This window comes from Eptatretus burgeri, chromosome 14 (assembly GCF_056783735.1).
Source record: "Eptatretus burgeri isolate ZD-2024b chromosome 14, Ebu_testis_v1, whole genome shotgun sequence".
NCBI lineage: Eukaryota > Metazoa > Chordata > Myxini > Myxiniformes > Myxinidae > Eptatretus > Eptatretus burgeri.
The window spans coordinates 70849117-70874003 of record NC_140974.1 but is presented as its reverse complement, the minus strand read 5'-3'; the positions used below and the strand labels follow the sequence as shown (position 1 = coordinate 70874003).

Genomic DNA, 24887 nt, shown 5'->3' with positions numbered 1-24887 from the left:
AAGGGTATTTAAAATCTTGCATTGCATTTTGCATGAAACAAGCAATGCTATGTACGGCCATATTTGTCTGAATGCTAAATGTCACAGTGACTCTGCTCTTATCTCAAGGCATGAGATGGCGTAAATATTTTGTCCATATATTACTAAACAGAAGGGGTTTGAAAGTGTTCAAGTATATTATTCAATTTAAATAAAAGTAAAGATTTTAAAGGTTGTAGAAAAAAACAACAACAACTTTTTTTCAGAAATTTACTGCCGTTGATGCACCATCTTTTACACCACCTTATTTAACATGTTAAATTATTTATTTGTGCCTGTTGTTTGTGTCCTTTATGATGTCCCTATACAGTAAGTTTCCCGTTTGGAACGATTTTCAATTTTGTTTCACCGCCAGACAGGTAGACAGACTTAAAAAAAAAAAAACCTTTCTCCTCTGCGTACGCGCACTCGGGAAGAGACCGGACACTTTGCCAATTTCAGAGCCAAAGTACCACTAAACTGAGATTCCGATTCATATTGCGATTCGTGTTCTACAATGCTCAAGATTAAAAACTTCAATTGATATGAAATAGTTCCTCGAACATGGACTGACGTTTGTAGACAGGCAGACAGACACACAGACAGACAGACAGACAGACAAAGTGAACCAATTGCTTAACCCCGCTTTCCTCTTCACGCACGCAGTAATAACTCACGGTTATTATCTTAGTACTACAAGTATATTATTATTTACGAACAGAGTAAATGGCACCAAATGAATCAAGCAAGAGTGATTGCTTGGACAACTGGTGAGGACAGTGGACAGCTAGTATCTCAGTGGGTATGTGTTCAAATCCAGGAAGTGCAGCCGTATTAAGGAATTCAAATTCAAAACGTCTGAAAGCAGATATGATATTGTCTCAAGAAGGCTACCAGCATGGCCTAGAGATATGTACAGTTGCCTCAAAGCTGTCTAGCCTGGGTTCAAATCCTGACCAATTATAAACTGTCATCCTGGTGATTCATCAATGTGTGTGGTGTTCCTTGGATGGATGTTAACAGATGTTCTCTCTGCCAGCGTTTGTGGGTGTCCTTTGGTGTCCTTTGCAAAGAGTCCTTTGTGTCCCACGGTGTCCTTTGCAAAGAGTCGGCAAGCTATTGTTGGCACCCTGAACAAATTGCAAATTTTTGCCTGATCCTACAGGGGGCACTGCTGCTGCATTAGTGGCACAGCTGTGACCTTAGCCAATGATGCTACCCTGCAGCTTTATGCTGCATATGAACGAACAAGTCTCAAGAAAAAAATATCCTATTTCTATATAATTTGAGATGACCAAGCCAGTTTGTGGTGCCTTGGTAAAACACAGCAAGCACAGAAGACCCTTCATAAGTTTCACAGGTGTCTTGTACATAATTTCATAAGGCCAGGAACAAGTAAACCTCACCTTCCCCTGGCACTGTACTTAATAGCAAACAATTCCTGCACTGTCCGAGATGAAGACCACCTCGGTCCTCGAACTGTCAAACCTGAGCCTTACCTTCTGGGTACCGATACTAGTTGGTGGTACCTTAATTTTTGAATATGGATATTACCAAATACAAGATTATCATGGGGATGGGGCAAGGGGGATTTGCCAAAGCTGTCCAGTTTTTGCAGTCATGATAGCATGGCTTGGTGGATAGCAGCACAGATAATATCTTCCATCTAAAGCACTATATCAACTTACAAAACACAATTAGTTCTAAAAGCCATGTTGCTAAGGTTATTGTCACTCCATTATTTTGGTGTCTCTTAGCAGTACCACCTAACTGTAATGGTGTGCATCAGCCACGGATTATGTCTCACATGGTATGACCACATAATCTGCAAAGAACACCAGTCTGTCTGCCACCAAGACGATTGTTCGTGGTAATGCAAACCAATCAACCCTGGTTGATTGGTTTGCAGAGGGTTGAGGTTGAAACCTCTGGGTCGGAGGTGACATTTTGGTGTGCTTATGCAGGAGTTTACATCCATTGGAGATCGGGGTTGCGCACGTCATGCTCCACACATTTTGAAATATACAGGGTGTTTCAAAAAGATTGATACAACTTTGACTTCCTGCCATTTCTTTGTTTTTTGACAAACACCATTTTCCTTTTCAGGGTTTGGTGGGGTTATCATGGTATTTGTTTGCTGGGATTTCTTCCTCCGTAGTTCAACTATGCTATTGACAGTGAAGCAGAAGACAAAAGTGGTAGCTCTGTGGCATGAGACTAAATCATATGTAGACACCCGCCGGAGGTTCTCCATGGAATACGACCTTGGAACACGTGATGGACCCACAAATTGTGCCATTCAACGTACTGTGAAACATTTTGAGCACAAAGGTACAGTGCACAACCAGACCAAGGGCAGCAGTGGCATGCCAGCATCAGCAACCAAGAGCCAAGCTAACATCGATGCCATGTGGTGAGCGTGAAACCGGGCTGTGCTCCAGAAGTTCCATAATGAACTAGCCCAAAGGGTCACCCCAAACCAGTTCAGCATGACCTGGTTTATGCAGGATAGTGCACCCCTGCATACAGCTGGTGACACCATCACTTTCCTGTAGCAGCTTTTCAGACACCGCCTTGTTACCCTGGGTACCGCTAATGACTGGGCACCCCACAGCCCAGACTTGAACCCTCCGGACTACTGGTTCTAGGGGGCTGACAAGGGCTCTGTCTATGCCAACCACTCTGCCACACTGGATGATCTGAAGCAGGAGGCATCAGACTACCTCCAGGCAGTGCCATATGAGACCTACAGGAAAGTTGGACAGAACTTTGGAGTCAGGATCAATGCATGTCTGAACCACGGAGGGGCACACATCGAAAACGTCAATTACAAGGATTTTGCGTAAATGCCAATTTCAGGCCTTGGGCTCTTACCAACTCCATCAGCGTCTTCCTGCAATAGCAATCAGTGATGGGAAATACTGTTGTGGGGCTGGGTCTCGGTGGTGAGCACGACCGCTAGATGGAGCAGTAGAGTCGGCTCCACCGAACACAACGGAACTTAGGTCGTACCTTTCAGATAAATCCGAAAGGTCATGGATCCCTTATCGGACCGAAGATCGCCAATAGGTCGACCACGTGGGAAAGGGACAATTGCCAATTTCAATATACCTAAATACCCACGTCGTCCAAACTACCGGGGAAATTCACCCTCGGCAGGATCTGCGCGATCTGGGCCGTTACCGAGCCGGATCCGAGTCGTACCCTGAGCGGAGAGTACCAGAATCCCGCAGGCCAATTGCACGATTACGGCAACAATGAGGCCTCCTAATTTCCATTCGTAGTGTGACAAACCAATGGCAGAAAGGACAAGGATGAGCTGGAACATTCAACAAGAGGGGATTTATTTACAACAATAATTGGGGAACAAGGGGAGCACATATGGGCAGAGTTATCCGACTAAGCAATGCAAATAATGTACAACAAAAGCACTTAACAATTCTACTTAGACAAGACAGGCACGCACATCCAAAAAATAAAATGGACCCACCGGGTCTTTATTCGGCTCTCCAGCCGAGGAGGATAGTTCGGCTGGGAGTCAGAACGGCTGGCTACCTGACCGCGAGCACGCGGCTGGTCATCCACACCTTCCCGGAGCTCCAGTCGCCAAAAGCACGGACCAGGGGAGCCGAACCCAGAGTAGGCGAGACGAGGTGGTCTCCCTTGAAGACATGGTCGACCGCTATCGCCACGATCCACGACCCTCTAAACGCACTCTTGTCGACAATTACTCACTGGCTTTGGATGCCAGGTTGGAAATGTCTGAATTGAAATGTCCTTCCCCGCAAGAAATGTCACACACGATGACAGGCTGCTTGGCAAACGCCACGATCTCTCTCTCTCCACGCTCGTCCCGACCACCACACTATCCCTCTTTAGGAGGGAGGGGCTTCTTCTGCTGGCCACTCGCCTCCTGATTGGTCGGACCCATCGCGTGATTCCCTGGCCGTCTCCCATTGGGTAGGCTCACGGTAGGCGGGGAAACTCCCACCATTCTGGGTGGAGTCCCGATCGGAGGCGTTTGAAGCTCCGCCTACCTCCTCACCTCCGACCATGTGCGTCATGGCGGTGGTGTTCAGTGGGGGACGGGGCGGATGAGACGCCCGCTCCTTGCCGATTGGCCAAAGAGGGATGCCATGCCCATGTTAAACTCTGCCCACGCACGCGCTCGCTCGTCGGTGAGCAAAGAGCGCGGATAATGCCGAAAGCAGAGAGTTGTTGGGGGTCGTTGGTTGGGACGTAAAATCCTAACTATAAAATAACTGCACAGCGCACGTACAATTAATTCCCATCAGACAAGGGATGGGACCCTAACGAGGAACACGCACTTACCGATATAACTGATCTATAGGACCTGGCTGTTGTGTGCAGTAAGCTTCCAAATTCGTAACAATACCATGTCATACGCTTTCAAGAAATGTTTGGTTCACATTCCTGAGGTTTCTGTTTTTTTGTAAATAAACATTTAAAGTCGCATCACTCTTTTTGAAACATCTGTGTGTGTGTGTGTATATATATATATATATATATATATATATATATATATATATATATATATATATATATATATATATATATATATATATATATATATATATATATATATATATATATATATACACACACACACACACACACACACACACACACACACATACATACACAAGCAGAAAAGCCCATCCAAGGACCCTCTTGTATTTTCACACTTCAGGCTTGAAAACTCGGGCGAAACCAAAATTATGTACAAAAAAAAAACCTTCCTTTGTTGCACATAGTTCTCTTCCATTTATTTGGGCAGTATATTGACAATAGGCTGCAACCTGGATTACACAAATGAAGCAAAAACATGCCTAATGCTTCTGAGACAGCCTTTTCTTAATTTCAGACTAATCAGCCTTGAAAACTCGGGCTAAAACCCAAATTATATACAAAAACCTTCATTTATTACACGAATTGCTCAACCCCTTGTTTGGGCGGTGTATAGGCTACAGACTGCGACCATGATCTCTCCAAAAAATAATAAATAATAACCTGGGTTACATACATGAAGCAAAAACATGCCGACAACTTATGTGCACATATAATACATCGTGTTTATATCGCTCAGATAATTTCAATTGCACTGGTCCAAGGGTCGACACCTTAGGCCTGAGGCCTAAGCCATAACACCGACATGTACCTTCACAAAATGGTGGACATATGATTATTTTTCAGGCTATCATTGTGGGTGGAGTTGGACCAGCTGTCCAACCAATGGGTACAGAGTGGACATCCATAACAACATGTGCCATAGCTCCATTATACCAGAATGATGATAGAAGATTAGGCTCTAAACGTAATTGCACTGTGTGGGGACACACAAGGCATTTCAGGTTTTCATTTTTGAATGATTTGTAAAAAAAAAAAACATTCTAAAAACATGTTTTCCACCCACCTGACCCAGCAAACCACCAACCTGTGCGTGAAGGTCATTATGGGGTATATTTTGTGTAGATCGTTGACAAAAAAAAAATCTCAATTTACTCCCCTTTAAATTCAGGATGTAACACAAAAAAAAAACGTGACAAAAGTCGAGGGGTGTGAATACTTTCTGAAGGCGTTTGGAGAAAAAGAAAACATTTGGAGATTTAAAGAATGAGGACATGGTCGACTTGATTGGCCGTGTGAACTCGCAATTACAAGAGCTCTGACTTTGGGACATTGCAAGTTGCCGCCAGAGATGCGTGGACAATGTTTCTCTTTCTTGTTTTAAAATTGCTTCTCCATTGCTTGAAAAGGGAGAGGATTGGCAACATTGATTGATTTACCCGAGCGCTTGGTACAAGCAGTTTAAATCGGATGAATGCTCCATTTTCATTTCAAACAAATGTCCTGAGATTCCATTTGCAGATTTTCGCAAATAATTCAGATAACATGTAAAGTGAAGGCAACACTGTTTCAGTATTATTTCATAAGGGGGAGATGGATAGCAGATGAGGTAGCATTTTTGTGCCAATCCCAAGTTGTCCTGAGGGGACTCCAGAGTTGACCACAAAGTGGAGACTGACGATCCGCCATTAAACCTGCCCCAGCAAACCACCTACCTGTGTGTGAAGGTCGCTAATGGTTCAGCTCAGTAATTGATGACAATTTGCTAACAAGATGGTAATTCTGTGTCGAGCTCCAGTTCCAGAATCTGATCGTTTGAATACTTTATACCGCTCTGTTCAGGCAGATTTGAATCCACAAAGTCTGAGATACTAGCTAGTCTCACATCCTTAACACTAGGCTACTCATTCGTTGTAATCGTCTTCAGCGGTGATCAAAAGGCAGAGCAAGGCCGTCTTTGGGCCCAAAGTCCCACCTTGTTTTCCTTTTAGGATCATGTTTCGAGGAACAAGTTGCGATGCTTTCTCGTTTCAGCTTCGGAACATTTACAGGTGTTCTGCATCACATCTTTGCTCCAAGGTCTCATTGAAGGATGTTCGCTGAACCCCAGACATCACTTTAGTTGCTCCATCTATCACTTATATGATGTAATATTTTCTTTACATTCCAGGTTTTCATCATATCATTTTTAGCTCACCTGGAACGTAGTTCCTGGGAGCTTATGTCCGTCCGTCCATCCATCCATCCACAAATACTTGCAACTTCTTCTCTGAAACGACACATTTGATTTCGTGAACCTTTACCACAATGTTCATCACCGTGTATGTACCAAACGTCGTTCAGGCATTAAATAAAATCGTGCCCTAAGGGGGTTTACAGGGATTTCCCCCCAAAGAGGTATTTGCTTTCTGCTCCAAAACCACACACACAATTTCGATGAAACTTAACCACAACCTTCATCACCCGTGATTTATCAAAGTTTGTTCATGCCATTAAAAAATTCGAAGTCTGAGGGGGTCTAAGGGGCGGGGTGGGGGCTTGTGGGGGGAGGGAGGCATAGCTCCCCAAAATAGGAAAATAGATGTTTGCTTTCTTCTCAGAAACTACACACACAATTCCGATGAAACTTCACTACAACCTTCATCACTCGTGATGCACCAAAGATTGTTCTTGGCATTAAAAAAAAATCTGGATCGAGGGGGTTTAGGGGGGGGGTCCCCTCAAATCATGTATTTGCTTTTTTTTTCTGAGCCCACACACACAATTTTGATGAAACTTGACCACAACCTGCATCACCCATGATGTACCAAGGTTTGTTCATGGCATTAGAAAAAAACATCCATTTTTTTTTTACTTTCTTCTCCATTATATATTTTGTGGGTTATCCATGCCGACCAGTGGTTGCCTCGTTATCTTATCCAGCCACGACCAGGTGAGCACCCAGGGGTATTGCCCCTATGTTTTAGGTTATGATACCTTACCACTTTTTTATTTCCAAATTATTGAGACAAAAATCACTGTGGACTGATTCTTCAATTCACAAAGCAGTCCTCTCATTTTATTTTTAAAGTACACTCTCTCATGTACCATGCTCTTCCATCCATCCATCCATCAGGACCATACTCTGCACAGAGTGTTGGTGTTGCCAAAGCAGCTTCCTGGGCAACGATTATGATGGGTGGTTTGCATGGTTTGCCATTGCCTTCCCAGCAGTCATTAGGGCAGCAATTTGTAATTTGTTCATGGTACAAGCGATAGCTCACCGATTCTTCACAAAGGACACAGTGGGATGTTTAAGGTCCACCAACGAATGCCAGCAGATGGGACACCAGTATAACACCCATCCGAGGGACAGCGCACACACACTGATGAATCACCCAGCAGGTGAAACACCAGGATGACAGTTTATAGCTGGGTCAGGATTCAAACCCAGGCTAGACAGCTTAGAGGAGAGTGTGCATACCTCTCGGCCATCCTCTCAACCTCTAAGTGATATATATGTATGAATGTATCTGGTTACAATGTTCATTGTTGTTTTCAATGTGCATGCTTGAAGGAATGCTGAAGTACATGTATGGGTGTTATGTTGGACTTATCGATTGTTTTTCTGGGTTGCTTTGCTTCAATGCCATTTCAGGAACTGCGATGTTGGAGTTCTTGCAGAGGATGTTATGCCATTTGTGTGTCGAGTTGTTATGACTATGTTTTGCAATATTTTTCTTTATCTTTCGTATGCAGTGCATGGCTGTGAGTAGCATTATTTGTTGGGTGGCGGTGCAGCTGTGCTGCTGATGCAGTGCCCTTTGGAGGTTACAGTAGCAATTTGAAATTTGTTGAGGGTTTCGGCAATAGCTTGCTAACTCTTCGTAAATGATATGGTGGGGATCTGTAACGTCCAACAACTAATGCCAGCAGATGGGACACCCAGCTTAAGAGCTATCTGATGGACGACACACACATTGAGGCCTTGTCCTGCACACGAAACATCGGGATGACATTTTGCAGCTGGAACGAGATTCTAACCCAGGCTGGACACCTCAGAGCCAAGTGTGCATACCTCTCAGAGTCTAGGGGATCCAGCCAGCCCATTTGCAACTTGAAGGAACGTGAATGGTGAGCTTTGTTGCGATTTTGCAGAACCTGAACTTGTCCATTTGTGTCTGATCTGATATTTTATTTTGGACGTTTGTGGTGCATCCTTGATCTTGGGCATTCATTATCACTCGTTCTCTATTCCAATTCAGCTGTCCTCTTCCTAAACATTCAAGTGAGCCTTTTACACATCTTTTGGCAGTTCGTTTATTTTCTTGCTGTTTTGTCATTCTCCCATAGGTGTGTCATTGACCAGTATATAACCATGAATTATCACCTTTAGTGGTTGGGAATGTGATGTGCTGCCCTGATGATGGCCCAACAAGGCCGAAACCCTCAGTCGCTTTGCCTTTTCATCCACTAGTGACGATCATCATTTTCACTGCGAGCCTGCAATCACGGTGAATTGCGTTGCGAGTATGCAACGAAAGATGACGCCACGGCATTGATGTGTCCTGTTATGCGATTAAATCATCTTACCATCATAGATGTCTTACTGCAACATACACTGATAGGGGCTGGTGGGGAAAGACAAATGCCCAAGTGGCAAACACATCTCGGAGCTCACACCTCACTCTTGGTGATATGTCATTGACCAGTAAACACACACACACACACACACACACACACACACACACACACACACACCTACCTGTGTTGAACAAGGCTGATCCTGAAAACATACCTCTTTCCAAGGTACACAATCAAAGCCATAAACCAACTAGCAGTACCAGTGTTCCAATACAGCCGTGGAATAGTAAACTGGCCACAAACGGAAATCAACAAACTAGATATGAGAACAAGGAAACTCCTCAATCTCCACAAAATGTTCTACAGAACTCAACGCACTCTGAGAATGTACCTGCCGAGGAAAGGAGGTGGCGGCCTGATGGAGCTCAATCAAGTGCACCAAGCGACGACTGTCGGATTAGCAGAGTACGTGAAATGTTCAACAGAGTCTCATATACAATTTGAACACAATCATGAACACAAGCCAGAAAAGGTATTTCTCACTCACCTTGCAAAAAACTTCCAAAAACAGGTGCGAATAGAAGACGTCACGCACCAAACCGAAACGGCAACAAATACAGCCCCAACGATTGCAAAAATGACGAAAGAAAATTATAAAGTGAAATACCAACAGATATGTAGAGACAACTGGGAGAACGACAAAATTGCAAGGAAGTTAAAAAAAAAAAAAGAGTTGGACAGATTGTGGATAGACAAAGAAGGATCACTGGAATGGCTAAGAAGAGGTCAGCTCACCTGGGACGGGGAACGAAGCAATATAAATGCCCAAAAGCAAGGACACCACACGAATGGCTTTAAAAACAATGGCAGGACTGAACCAATAGGACGTGTAGATTCTGCAAGATAGAAAAAGAAAGCACAAGTCACCTCCTATTGGGATATATATATATATATATATATATATATATATATATATATATATATATATATATATATATATATATATATATATATATATATATATATATATCACTCATGTCAGAACAGCTGTACACACAAAGGCACAAGGTATGGAGTGATCCACCAGCACACAGAAAACTCATGGAAACATGAACCATTGGGAAACATTGAGAAGGACATAATGCTCACGTATTACCTGATGATTCAATTCAGCGTGAACAAAGGAAACAAAGCACTGCGACCAGACATAGTATTCAGATACAAAAAGGAATAGAAGGCTTTGTTAATTGAGGTCTCAGTACCCAGTGGCTTTGGTCTAAATAACACATAAATCAAGAAAATGACCAAATATCAAAACCTCAAGAATGAAGTGAAAAGATCCTGGAAGCTGAAGAACACCAACATTGTACCAGTGATCGTACCGGACTCCCACATTTCGTTCGGCCACTGGACTCCACAACCCAAGGCTTAGTACTCTCCGTAGTACTCCAACAGGTCGTGTGACATTGTCTGCTCGTGGCGACTCACATTTATATCTCTGTATCAAGTGCATTTTAGTTTACCGAGTGTGTATATATTTATTTATTTGTTTATCTTTATTCATCTGTCGCTGTCTTTCTTTGTTAGAGATTCTCCATTTTCATTGTTTTGTCTCTTTAAATATACCTGTTATTTCTTAAGTCTATCAGTTGCCTGATGACCTGCCTTATAATCGCACACATGCAAACCGTTTTGGCCAAGTTTGGTTAATCCCTGGCGGAGATAAAAAAAATTTTTGACAAACATTCATTTTAAGAGAGCGACAGGATTTGGACCCCCACTGGGTTGCCTCCTGTATCTGCTCGAGCAGATTTCCAATTAATTTGGACATTCATGAAGCACATATCTTCGGTGCTGCGGATCCGCATTAGCAGACCCGTAACACAAGGATAATGGAACTTTACAAAAACATGTCATCTTGCGGAAAGGTGAGAGATGATGAGAGACAGAGTCAGGGTGATTGAGGCTTGCTAAATGCCTGCCATGCCCATTCGTTGTGCCAGGATCCGAGGCAAACGCTTGGCCTCGTCTCCGCACGGTTCTCCGCGATAACCTCCGGGCCTGTCAACAGCTCCTGGTGTTTGCTTCGAATGACATCACCTCTTAATAAAAACACGCCCGTGAGAAAGGTCTTCATACTTCCAGCAGGCATTTTTTCATTTACACTTTGTTGAAAAGTTCTCCAGGTGAGGGCCTACGCGTTTCTCTGGCTGATCACTCACACGGGTGGGTACACATTGTTATACTAATGGACATCAAGCTCTCAGATCATAAATATATTTTTAAATAACGGCTATGTCATCTACCAGTCAAAAGTATTCACAACGGACCGTAACACGACTTTGGACACAGATGGTGTGTGTGTGTGTGTGTGTGTGTGTGTGTGTGTGTGTGTGTGTGTGTGTGTGTGTGTGTGTGTGTGTGTGTGTGTGTGTGTGTGTGTGTGTGTGTGTGTGTTCGCACACGTCAAAAGGGAGGTTTCTGCACGCATGCAAAATCCTTCAAAGCGTTGTCTGTGCACTGTGGACAATGAACCTTTGTTCTGACAAATGTCTCTTGTTTTTACCCGAGATGTGGTGGAAAATAATTGTGCGAAACGGTTCATGTTGGGAGATCAGTCGTCTTTAAGGAATGTCCTTCATTTTTGGACAACACGTTCTTCCACGACAGATTCCCTGTTGTCAGTTTGCGGTTCAAGGAGAAGGACATGTCGTCGTGGCAAAGCCTGTGCATGCGTTCCTAACTATCCGGTCCAGATTGCTGAATCCCGGGCGAACCGGATCTGACTTAAAAAAAAAAAAAAAAAAATAAATCGGTAGAGTTTGTGCTGCATTTCGAACAGCATTCTCCTTCGCAGAGTGTGCGGCTTAAGCCGGCTGTCCTACCTGTGAATGCCATGGGAAATAAAAGCCTGCGGTATGTTTCGCGACTGCAGTGTATGTTTGGATGAGTATTGGAATTGATCGAAGTACTTTTGGAGTCGTTTGAGGCTTAAATGGACTGTGGCCAAAGCAACCTTGATTTAGCTAGACCAAGCCCCCTGGTCCCTTACAAAGTCCATTGTGGGCACAAACAACACCACTTTCCTCTCCCAAGACGTGTCTGACTCCCAAGTATCTCTCCCTGGTTACTCCCTCTTACGGTATGACAGACCTGAGCCTCGTCCTGGTGGAGGTGTTGCTCTCTTCATCAAAGACTCTATTCCTCACTCTCCATGCACTGCTCTCACTCCCCACACCCCCAGGAATACCTCTGGCTTCGGCTTCCCCTCCACTCCCACCTCATGTTTATATGTGTACTGTACCGTCCACCGAACAGTGATGACTCCATCTACACCTCACTCTCCGAAAACATGGACCATCTTCTATCTTCTCATCCAAACTCTCTCTTCCTCTTATGTGGTGACTTCAATTGTCATCACGCCAGTTGGCTAGGTGTGGGTACCTCTCTCACCTGCCATGGGACATCAGCAAAAGCTTTCTGTGACTCATTGGGACTGACTCAATCGGTCAACTTCCCGACCCGGATCTCAACCAATGGTACTCCATCTCTTCTGGATCTGATTTTGACAAATTTCCCTGACAATATCTGCTGCTCTTCCTTCGCTCCAATTGGTTCTTCTGACCACGTCCTTGTTAAAGTGGACATCTCTCTGGCTGTTATCAGAGAACCACCTCACCGCCGTCGAGTCTGGCATTTCACTCAAGCCGACTGGCAGGGTCTCCGAGCAGCCATCAAACTTACAGACTGGTCTCCTATCCACTACTTTCTCAAACATCAACTCATCCTGGGAATTCTTTCAAAGAAACTTGCTCTCCCTCATGCACAGATTTATCCCCTCTCGTGTTCAGTTGTCTTACCCTTCCTCCCGCCCTTGGTTTACTGAAGCTTGTGGCGAGGCAGTTGTCCTGAAACAACTTGCCTTTGCCTCATGGAAAGCAAACCCAACTGAGGGTAATCTCAGTTCTTTCCACAAAGCTCGGAACAAGTGTGTATCTACCCTCAGGAGAGCCAGAAAACAACATCTTTCTCATCTCAAGTCTGAACTCTCAAACCTCTCTCCCTCCTCAAAATCCTGGTGGCGTTTAATCAAATCTGTTTCTGGTGTATGTTCCCCCTCCATCCCCTCCCTTACCTCAAATGGCCGCACTGCTGATTCCACACGTGATAAAGCTGAATGTCTAAACTCGGTGTTTGCAGCTAAATCTTGTGTCCTAAACCCATCACTATCTCTACCCACTTTACCCAGTCGCACCCAACTGTCCCTGGACTCTGTATCCTTTTCTCCTGACAAGGTGGAGAGCTTGCTTTCAAACCTCGAGTCAGATTCTGCAACCGGTCCAGACGGCATCAGCCCACGTGTCCTCAAAGCCTGCTCTTCTGCTCTTGCTCACCCTCTCTCTGTTCTATTCACCCTCTCATTTGCCCAAGGTCATCTGCCATCTGCTTGGAAATCTGCTAACATCACTGCCCTGCATAAAAAAGGTGCAAAAACAGATCCCTGTAACTACAGACCAATCAGCCTTCTCCCAATCATCAGCAAGGTTATGGAATCCATTATCGCTTCAGACATGAAATCCTTCCTCTTCTCCAATGGCTTGATTTCCAATCATCAATTTGGTTTCAGACCAGGTCACTCTACCCTGGATATGCTGCTACTGCTCTCCCATCAATGGATGGAGGTCCTCAATGCCAGACAGGAAATCCGAGCCGTATCCCTGGACATATCACGTGCTTTTGACACAGTCTGGCACCCTGCCCTGCTCACCAAACTCTCTTCCCATGGTATTCAAGGCCATCTCCACTCATGGCTCGCAGACTTCCTCTCCTGTCGCAGTCAACGTGTGGCCCTAAATGGAGTTCTTTCATCCCCTCTTCCTGTGCAGGCTGGAGTTCCTCAAGGTAGCGTTCTGGGCCCTGTTCTTTTTCTGGTTTTCATCAATGATCTCTCGGACTCTCTGGAAAATCCTCTATTTCTCTTTGCCGACGACTCCACCCTCTGCCGTACCATCTGTCATCCCTCAGACCGGCAAGCAGCAGCTTCTTCGCTCACTGCAGATCTGGATAAAATCACAAACTGGTCCAACACGTGGAACATGTCTTTCAATCCAGACAAATCTCACACTCTCACTATGTCTCTTCGAAAGGACCGTTTACAAAACCCCCCCATCCACTTTCTCAACAATCCTCTGGAAGAAGTCTTTTCTTTCAAGCTTCTGGGTCTCACTATCTGCCATGACCTTTCCTGGGAAAGTCACATTTCCAACCTTGCCTCAAAAGCCAGTCGCCGACTGTGAATCCTCCGTCGTGCAAAGTCCTTCCTCGGCCCTCTTGAGCTCCTGACCACTTACAAAGCTTTTGGCCGTAGCCTGATGGAGTACTGCTCTCCCCTCTGGGCTGGTGCTCCTGCCTCCCACCTTTCTCGACTTCACGCTGTCGAAACCAGGGAATTTAAGATCATTGGCATCTCCCGCAATGAAGCTGAGTCTTTGGGCCTCTCACTCAATCACCGCAGGTTAGTTGGTGGTCTTTCTGTCTTCTACCGACTCCTCTCCAGCCTTGCCCCCCCTGCTCTCTCTGCGATTTGTCCCAACCACATTTCCACAGGGCGCTCAAGGTCCGCCAACAACCCCCTTCTGGTAAAACTACCAAAATCACGAATCACTGCTCATCTTCACTCTTTCATTCTTCTTTTTTCCCGCCTTTGGAATAAACTTCCTCACTCTATTCTTTCCCATTCTTCCCTCCAGGCTTTCAAAACAGCTGTTCACCACCACCTCTTATCTTCCCCCATCCAAATCCTCGATCTTTTCTACCCCCGATAATCCACCCAAGCCCACTTCCTTCAATTCTCCTGCTTTCCTTCCTGAAAGTCCCTGTAATGTCCATCTTCTCTTCGCCATGTTCCCCGTCTTGTCTCATGATTCACTCCCGCCCCTCTTGTCTCATGCCTCCTTGCTGTGAGTTGTGTGTTCGCTCTCATACGAGCCTCGACCAATGTATACAAAAAAAAAAAAAAAAAAAAAAAAAAAAAATGAGCAGTCACCACAATATGGATTGATTTATATACCGTTGCAAGTCCATTTGTTTTTCTTTCTCCAGTGGAATGCTCATATCATTTGCTCAAATGTTTAGAATTTGCAATTTGGGGTCATTTATTTAGTACATACGCACTCATGGTGGTGCGTTCGGAGTGAAGGGGAAGCTCAGACACGGTGCCTGCAAGGCATGGGACATCAAACGTCCACCATCCTTGCGTACATCGTAAATAGATTCCACATGAGAGGTTTTGCAGCGAAATAATAAGATGCTCAATAACCCGAGCAGTCCACCATCGAGGAAACAACGGCAACACAAAAGGACTTCACGAAACGTCGCATCAACGAGCACATCAAGGCGGTAGTTTGAGGCTCAGTCGACGGAGAAGAAAGTTGAAAAAGTTGCAACGACAATGGACGGAAAGAGACCATTTCGATGGCTTCATGAAATTGAAACATTTACTTTTTCCAACAAGATCAACAACACAAGTATTTAAGGGATTATATTTGGCATGAAAGCCAACAAACACACATGTACCATGTTCGAGGAGTACGAGGGGCCGCCCGGACCGTGGGAACACCGGAACAGCTGATCTAGTGACGGCTCGTGGGCGTCGACCGTGGCCCTGACCAAGTGTGAGAATGCTTTCGAAACTTGCATGCCGCGGAAACGAGTGTGTCCGCATGGGTTGCGATGAGAACAAACAAACAAACAAACAAACAAGCAAATCGTGTTAATAACACGCTCGACGTGGCATGTTCAAGCGGCGTTCAAGCCTCTCGCGAACCCGCCGGGCCTCGGGGGCGCTTTGAACTCGAGCAAGCACGAGTCCCGGCCGGCTGATCGAGCGACCCGAGAGGCGGCGCTTGAGCCAAACACAACAAAGCGGCCGCAACGGCAGCACCTCACCGGGCCCAGGTGCGAAATCATACGCGAGTAAACCTGTGATGATCTAATGAGGGACCGCCTTCCCGAGCACAAAGGAGCGCTTTCATGATGCGCATCAAACACGCACCATCCCTGGACCAACTCCTGGCTCGAGGCCGCAAAGAAGGTTCGACCCTTTTGGAGGGGAAATCTGATAGATCGCCGATGAAAGGTCTATCGATGTAACGGTGGGTTAAGTGAAAGTACTTTGTTATCAATGGGTTACGTAAAATCTGTCTGATGGGGTCGACTCTCGGGGAAACGCCAGGAATGGCGCTTCCAAGCGAGAACATCAGCATTTCACATTGTCGGGGTCAAAGGGTTTTTCAGGTTAGTGACCAAGCACAGCACCGACGCTACAAATGACACGACAGGGTGACATTGAATAAAATAAAAGTCGTAATCATTTGTACTGGATAAGCACCCTTGCTCAATAGCCAAGCATGACTGTGCGTACCATTCGGCAGGGAAAACGGCCGTTAGAATGTATGGCTGCCCCCATTGCAGCTGTTTGGGAAGGAAAATCCAGCCTGAACAAAGCGGTAAAGGAACACAGCATTCCAATGGCTACCGTGAAGAGACACTTGGATAGCGTCAATAAATGCGTAACTCAGACTGCATCGAGGATGACAATGTGACTTTCCAGTTGACATTAAACAGCAACTTGTTGAGGATGTTCTGGAGACAGAATGAAGATTCGATCATCTCAACAAAATCGACCTGACAAGGCTTGCTTATGAAATGTGATTAATACTCCCTTCAATCAAGAGAAGTTACTCACAGGCAAAGTACGGAGTGAAAGATTTGTAGATACACAACAAATATCACTCACTCACTCGATACAAAGTGAGAAAGGAGTCCTGAACCCACATCCTTGGATAGAGCATCTGGTTGTAACAGTGTATGAGTAAAATAATTTTTCATATTTGCTTGAAATGGGGTTAAGGAAAACTGACTTAGTGCCGACAAAGTGCATGATGTGGATGAAACGGGTGTTACTGTGCACTATAATGACCTCAAAATTAATAGGGGGTTGAATTCAGTGACCTGATGTGCAAATGCTCTTCAAATTTCAATTCAATCACATGAAAATTCAGGATTTTAGAAAATTTGGCCTATGTTTATCTCAAAATTAATAGGTGGTTGAATTCAGTGGCCTGGTGTGCAAATCCTGTTCTAATATCAATTCAATCGGATGAAAATTCAGGATTTTAGAAAATTTGGCCCAAATTGGCCTTTTATTTTGACCTATGTTTATCTCAAAATTAATGGGTGGTTGAATTTGGTGACCTGATATGCAAATGGCCTTCAAATGTCAAGTCAATCAGATGAAAATTGACAATTATAGAAACAATTTTAAAATTTGGCCTATTTTAGGGTGACCTTATGGCCTATGTTGACCTTTTGACCTAAGATAACCTCAAAAGTAATAGGTGGTTGAATTCCATGACTTGATATGCAAATCCTGTTCAAATTTCAAGTCAATCGGATGAAATTTGAGGATTTTAGAAAATTTGGCTCAAATTGGCCTATTGGCCTATGTAGACCTTTTCAGTCGACCGAATTTTACGAAACTACAATGCTGGACCGTCGCAGGGTCAGTGACATTAATCTCTGAAAATTTCAGAACGATCGGTTGAGCGGTTTGGGCTGAAGGCGAGCGGACAGACAAACAAACAAAAAACCAATGTCACCTGCAGGGTGACCCGTATCTTGCCAAAAGGTGACCACGTGTGACTTCTTTAAGGTCACACTGAGGTGAACAGAGCTGCTATCCACCAGGAGCGACTCCTTGAGGAATATCTGCCTACGAGAGATTCCGATGAGAATCGTTCTACAGAGTAACCACGAAAAATATGCTTTTGCCTCATAACGTCACCAAATGACGTCATAATGTCTCAAGCTTGACATATCTAGAAAGCACTCATCGAGGTGTTCAATTTTAGGTACTACACGATATGGTTCCTAAAACTTGAAAATTTGACCTTGGGGTCAAATATGTTTGACCTGAGGCGCTAACCATGAAGGCCAGAATCCAGAACCAAGGCCAATCGCCACCAAAAATTAATCAGCTGAGCGCCAGACCATGAACTATATTCCCATGAAGTTTGAAGACGATCCAATCAAAATTACTCAAAAAATAAGGGTTTCGTCGACTCCCCTGATTTGCGACAAAGTGACCTTGACCTTTGACCTTGACCTTCAAAATTTTATGCGCTGAAAGGGACCTCTATAGGCCTCTGATAAGCGAAGTTACAAAAATTTCCGATGATAACTGTGCTCTGCAGAATTTTTTTATTCGTGATTAGACAAAAATAAAAAATAAAATAAAATAAAATAAAATAAAAAACGTACAAGCTGACTAACATATCTTGCAAAAACTTCATTTTGGCAAGATAACAAACACAAACAAACGCAGGTGATCAACATACTTGTAAATTTTTTGGGGGTTTTGTCAAGCAACAAACGGGTGAAAACATCACCTTGTCCACCTTCAGTGGTGGAGGTAATGAGGAACGGGAAAGAAACGAGACGCATGCCACAAAGAAGCAGTTCAAAAAGGGCATTCATCCAATCCAAATAAACAAAAATCAATGCGTCAAGGAAGAACAAACGAGCAATGAAATAAGGTTGCGAAAGATTCATCACCACAATCCACCGATGTCGCTGCTGGCACCGTTTTTCTAGTTTTGGGTGAATGTTCTGAGCTCGATTAGTCGGAATACTGTCGATAAATAAACTGGACCTACAAGCCATGGGCTGAAGTCAATGTAAACCTTATTTGGTTTTCGAGCACAAATTAATCAGGTCCGATTTACACCAAAGACCGTATTATCTATTGATGCACAGTTGATGGGGTGGCCATTTCTTTTCCTGTTCCATCCCTCCGTATGGAATACGACTGCACTGTAATCCATGATTATATAAGGCTCTTTCTAACCATTGAACTTACTCACTCACTCATTGACTCACTGAGACAAATGTTTAGTACTTTCTACAGGATGAGTCAGAAGTCCCAGGACATGGTTTTAGCTGTTTCTCCAATATTATTTTTTTTAAACCATCTACCAGGGTGAGCCACAGGACACAGGAGCAATAACATAATAGTTTTGTGTGGAAGGAAATTGGGAAAGGGTACATCGTCAATTTGAGGCAGAAATCAGGTGTGGTGGACGAAGGAAGTAGCGAAAGCAGTTGGGGTGAAGAAGGTCTGGAAGAGGATAGAGAGGGATAACCGGATGCAGGGTTGCTGCAACTGCATGGGTAAAAGAAGAAAGCAGCAGGAAGAGCTGTGGATAAGGTGAGGAATGATGTGAAGAGGAGGTGCATAGCATATTGGAAGAGGATGGTGTGAATTAGTTAATCTATAAATTTCCTCGTGAGAGGAATGAGGAATGAGGATAGTGAATACATGAAACGGGGAGGGGGGGTGGTGACGAAGGATGATGTGCCGAGAAGCGAGTGACAGAGGGGGGGGATATTGAAGGTATGGGAAGGATATTTCAAGGAGCTGTTGAACTGGGGAGGAAACTACGGCAATCTGGAACTTACATTTTATGTTGAGAGAAATGTGGTGGGGTTGTGGAGATCATGGAGGAGGTGGTGCAGCCAACAGTAAATATGATGAAGAAGGGAAGAGCGCCAGGTATTGATGTGGTGCGTACAGAGATGATAGTTGCTGGGGGAGAAGTCAGGGTCAGTTGGACGAAGAGGCCGATTAATGCATGTATGAGAGAGGGTTCCATCTCTCCTTTCTTTCTTTTTCTTTGTCTATGTAGGGGTGAAGCTTGCAAATCGTTTTTGTGAAGTTCACCTGGCTGTGCCTGGAAGTGATTAATGGAAGAGAAGTAGCAGCTGAAACCTGAATCCAATCCAGGCTCATCCTGATGACTCCATCTTTGTCTATTTGGATTCCTCCTGATACTCCATTGGAGTATTTCGTCAGTTATTTCATTCGATTCTGGAGTATTGTAGGACAGGGCTAATTGTCCCTGGGGAGGAAGAAAGAGGAAGTCCCGTTTGATTGGGTGGGTAACAAGAGCAAGCCGATTCGATTTTGGTTCAGGTCCGAATCCCGATCCGGTCTATCGGTGGGATACTAAACATAAACCATTCAGCCTGGCAGAGGTATGTGCTCTACCGAGTGCTATTCTAGAATTCCAAAGTTTTGCTGTCTTCTCCTTGAGATCATTTTGCTTTCCTTTGGACAATGTATGTTGACAACAAATTGTTTTGAAATGTTCTGGTACTTCTGGAAATGAGTCAATTAGCCACATATAATTGATTGCTACAGGTGCTTGCTCTGATATTGTTGAGGAGAGAAGTACACTTTCTTTGTTCGATAGAATCTCGCATTTTCAGACTCATTGATATCTGAATTAATCTAATTACACCCTGAAGGCCTCTTATCTTAATTTTCAAACACATTCAATTACAAATGCAGGAGCTTATTGTTAATCATTCAGGCCTTGTCTAGGCATGAGTATTCCTGGCTTTTGAAGATGGTATTTGTTTGTGGCTGTTACTTCTTTCTCCACAAGAGTGAGGCTCCTGGAAGAGCTAGACGATTTCAATCTCCAATTCCACCTTCAAGCTTCTGCTCTTCATTGATACTCACAAAAATAAAATGCCATTTTTGCTCCTCGATGCTGATTTTAGGCAAGAAGCTTCTTTACCTCTATATACTCCCAAACTATATATATAATAAAAATAAACAGGAAGAAATTCCTGCATGGGGCCAGTGTGAAAAAATTCTGACTCAACCTGGAACTCAAACCCAAGGACCTCATCATGTATGCAGTGCTATTGAGTCTTTGGATATGCTCATAACTTTCTCACACTAACACTGCAAGCTCTCATATACACACATATATATATATATATATATATATATATATATATATATATATATATATATATATATATATATATATATATATATATATATATAAATACATACTCATTGCAAGCTAAACCGACAGCTGCAGACATGGGTCTTCAGGTGAACCTTGTCGAATAAGTTTCTCAAAAACAAAACTCTTTCAATTATTGCCTAGTTATAGGACAACATCTAAACCAAAACTGTCTCAATTATAGAATCCTCCTTCTGAAACGACTGGAAGGATGGCAGAGAGGGATGTATGCAGTCACCTCTAAGGTGTCTAACCTGGGTTTCTATAAACTGTCACCACGGTGTTTCGCAGGCAGAGCGATTCATCAATGTGTATGCCATCCCATGGATGGACGTAAAATAGGGTGTCCTGTCTGCCAACATTCGTTAGTGGATGTTGAAGTTCCCATGGTGTCCTTTGTTGGTGGATGTTGAAGTTGACCTTAAAAATAATTGGTGGTTAAATTCAGTGACCGGAAATATAAATATAAATTTCGACAGATTCTGCAACCGGTCCAGACGGCATCAGCCCACGTGTCCTAAAAACCTGCTCTTGCTCACACTCTCTCTGTTCGATTCAACCTCTCATTTGCTCAAGGTCATCTGCTGGGAAATCAGCAAACATTACTGCCCTGAATAAAAAGGTGTAAAAACAGATCTCTGCAACTACAGACGAATCAGCCTTCTCCTAATCATCAGCAAGGTTATGGAATCCATCATCGCTTCAGACACGAAATCCTTCCTCTTCTCCAACGTCTTGATTTCCGATCATCAATTTGGTTTCAGATCAGGTCACTCTACCCTGGATATGTTGCTTCTGCTCTTCCAAGAATGGATGGAGGTCCTCAATGCCAAACATGACATCAGAGCCATCTCCCTAGACATATCACGTGCTTTTGACACGGTCTGGCACCCTGCCCTGCTCACCAAACTCTCTTCCTATGGTATCCAAGGCCATCTGCACTCATGGCTCGCAGACTTCCTCTCCTGTCGCAGTCAACGTGTGGCCCAAAATGGAGTTCTTCCATCCTTTCTTTCAAGCTTCTGGGTCTCACAATCTGCCATGATCTTTCCTGGGAAAACCACATTTCCAACCTGGCCTCCAAAGGCAGTCACCGACTGGGAATCCTCAGTCGTGCAAAGTCCTTCTTCGGCCCACCTGAGCTCCTGACCACATACAAAGCTTTCGTTCGCAGCTTGATGGAGAACTGCTCTCCCCTCTGGGCTGGTGCTCTTGCCTCTCACCTTTCTCAGCTTCACACAGTGGAAACCAAGGCATTTCGGATCATTGGGATCTCCCACGATGAGGCTGAATCTTTGGGCCTCTCACTCTCTCACCGCAGTCAGGTCGGTGGTCTTTCTGTCTTCTACTGTCTCCTCGCTGGTCTCGCCCCCTTGCTCTGTCTGCGATTTGTCCCCCCCCCCGACCCCCTTGCTCTGTCTGCGATTTGTCCCCCCCACCCCCCTTGCTCTGTCTGCGATTTGTCCCCCCCCGCCCCTTGCTCTGTCTGCGATTTCCCCCCCCGCCCCCTTGCTCTGTCTGCGATTTGTCCCCCCCCACCACCTTGCTCTGTCTGCGATTTGTCCCCCCCGCCCCCTTGCTCTGTCTGCAATTTCCCCCCCCCGACCCCCTTGCTCTGTCTGCGATTTGTCCCCCCCATCCCCCTTGCTCTGTCTGCGATTTGTCCCCCCGCCCCTTGCTCTGTCTGCGATTTCCCCCCGCCCCTTTGCTCTGTCTGCGATTTGTCGCCCCCCCCCCTTGCTCTGTCTGCGATTTGCCCCCCCCCACCACCTTGCTCTGTCTGCGATTTGTCCCCCCCCGCCCCCTTGCTCTGTCTGCAATTTCCCCCCCCCGCCCCCTTGCTCTGTCTGCGATTTGTCCCCCCCCACCCCCTTGCTCTGTCTGCGATTCCCCCCCACCCCATATTTCCGCAGGGCGTTCAAGGTCCGCCAACAACCCTCTTCTGGTAAAACTACCAAAATCACGAATCATTGCTCACCTTCACTCTTTCATTCCTCTTTTTTTTCCTGCCTTTGGAATAAACTCCCTCACTCTGTTCAATCCCATTCTTCCCACCCCCCCCCCCCAGGTCTTCAAAACAGCTGTTTACTATCACCTCTTATCGTTCCCCATCCAAATACTCAATCTTTTCTAACCCCGTTAATCCACCCCAAACCCACCTCCTTCAAATTCCCTGCTTTTCTTCCTGAAAGTCCCTGTAGTGTTCATCTTGTGCACCCCATGTTCCCCACCTCACCCCTCTCCCTTCCACAGATCTCCTAATGTCTCTGTTCCCCACTGTTTTGTCCTTCCCACGCCCCTCTTGTCTCATGCCCCAGTAGCTGTGTGTTGTGTGTTAGGTCTCATACGAGCCTTGACAAGGTATACAAAAAAAAATCCTCTTCAAATTTCAAGTCAATCGGATGAAAATTGAGGATTTCAGAAATACCACCTTACTTGTTGACCTTGGGCCTATGTTGACTTTTTGGTCTATGTTGACCTCAAAAATAATTGGCTGGTTGAATTAATTGACCTGAAATATAAATCCTCTTCAAATTTCCAGTAAATCGGATGAAAATTGAGGAATTTAGAAATCTCACCGAAGTTGTTGACATTTGGCCTATGTTGACCTTTTGGTCAATGTTGACCTCAAAAATAATTGGCTGGTTGAATTAATTGACCTGAAATCTAAATAATCTTCAAATTTCAAGTCAATCGAATGAAAATATATGCCTGGTGTTGGCTTAATGGTTCGGGTGGTGGGTTTAGGATCTTCGGATCCTGAGTTCAAATCCCACTCTGCTGTTGAATTAATACCAGGTGGGGATTACTCTGTATGTCATTCTTCTGAGGTCGGCAAAATAAGTGCCAGCATGCTGGTATACTGTGTCGGAGTAGCGACCCGTCCAGGATTGTGCCCAATAGCCAAGGAGACTGCTTTGGCAGTACCAACGCTCTGCACTGAGTATGGTCCTAATGGATGGATAGATGGATGAAAATTGAGGATTTTAGAAATCTCACCTAAGTTGTTGACCTTTGGCTTGTGTTGACATTTTGACCTTAAAAACAATAGGCTTCTTCCCTACGACAAACTCGACGATGTGGTGAAGTTTCGTGAAGATCGGTTAAAAAAATGTGTCCTGGAGGCAACAGACAAACAGACACAGACAGATAGAGACAGAATAACAAAATCGACTGACCAACATAAAAGAAAAAAATTTTCGATTGTGCACACAGACAAACAGACAGAGAGGGTTGAAAACATAACCCCCTTCACCTTTGGTGGTGGAGGTAAAAAGTGTGACGAAATGAAACGACTTTAAGCAAATCCAATTTCCCCATAAGAGTTCATGTAAATAAGGGGTGAGGGAGTTTGGTTCCAGGAAAAATTTTTTATCGTCAGACAAGACATTATTTACCCACGAAGTACAAGTTTAAATAATTTTAAACAAACAATTTAATGTCTTCATTGGTTCGCTCTTCTCCATGTGATTGCAGAGGTTTTGTAACGTCGGCTTCTTCCACCTCATCAAAACCCACTTTATTGGCCAAGGCAAGGATAACTTTCTTCATGGCAGGAACAACATGTTTAAATCTTTTCAAATCATTGACACATTCAGGCCAAGACGACCTCCACACACCATTCGTGCACACCCGTGCACACACTAACCCTAAAGGCCCTGTCACACCTTGACGTTTTAACCAGCGTATGCTGATGTATGAAAAATTTGGCGAATACGCTGGCACACGTCGAATACGTTATGGGTAAGTTTTGTATACGTGAAGAGCACGCTGAAGCACGCTGGCATACGTCGTAGTACGCCTAGCTCGTCTCAAATTTAAAGCATGCTCAAAATTTTTTGATGTATGCCAGCGTATGACTCATACGTTCCGCATACGCTAGCCATAAGTTGTAGGCACGTTACACGATCGTTGACACACCCCAACACACGTTACTTGTAAGTTACTCATAAGTCAAAACACGTCGAGGTAATGTTTAGCGTACCCGAAACTTATTTCTAACCTATGAGTAACGTGCTTTGAACATATGTGTAATGTATCTCCAACGCATATTGACGT

At 44.5% G+C, this 24887-nt stretch overlaps 2 long non-coding RNA genes across 2 annotated transcripts in view; one reads left to right on the top strand and one right to left on the bottom strand.

Annotated features, from left to right (window-relative positions):
• LOC147013567 (uncharacterized) overlaps positions 1–9751 on the top strand; it is a 51207-nt gene extending 41456 nt beyond the window's left edge. Inside the window, exons 3-4 of the long non-coding RNA XR_015051373.1 lie at positions 8302–8499; positions 8719–9751. This is a non-coding gene — a long non-coding RNA (uncharacterized LOC147013567). The remainder of the gene's footprint in view (positions 1–8301; positions 8500–8718) is intronic.
• The window catches only part of LOC147013566 (uncharacterized), a 96891-nt gene that overhangs the window by 50434 nt on the left and 21570 nt on the right, over positions 1–24887 (bottom strand). Inside the window, exons 3-4 of the long non-coding RNA XR_015051374.1 lie at positions 9745–9845; positions 6584–6655 (exon numbers count right to left, since the gene is read on the bottom strand). This is a non-coding gene — a long non-coding RNA (uncharacterized LOC147013566). The remainder of the gene's footprint in view (positions 1–6583; positions 6656–9744; positions 9846–24887) is intronic.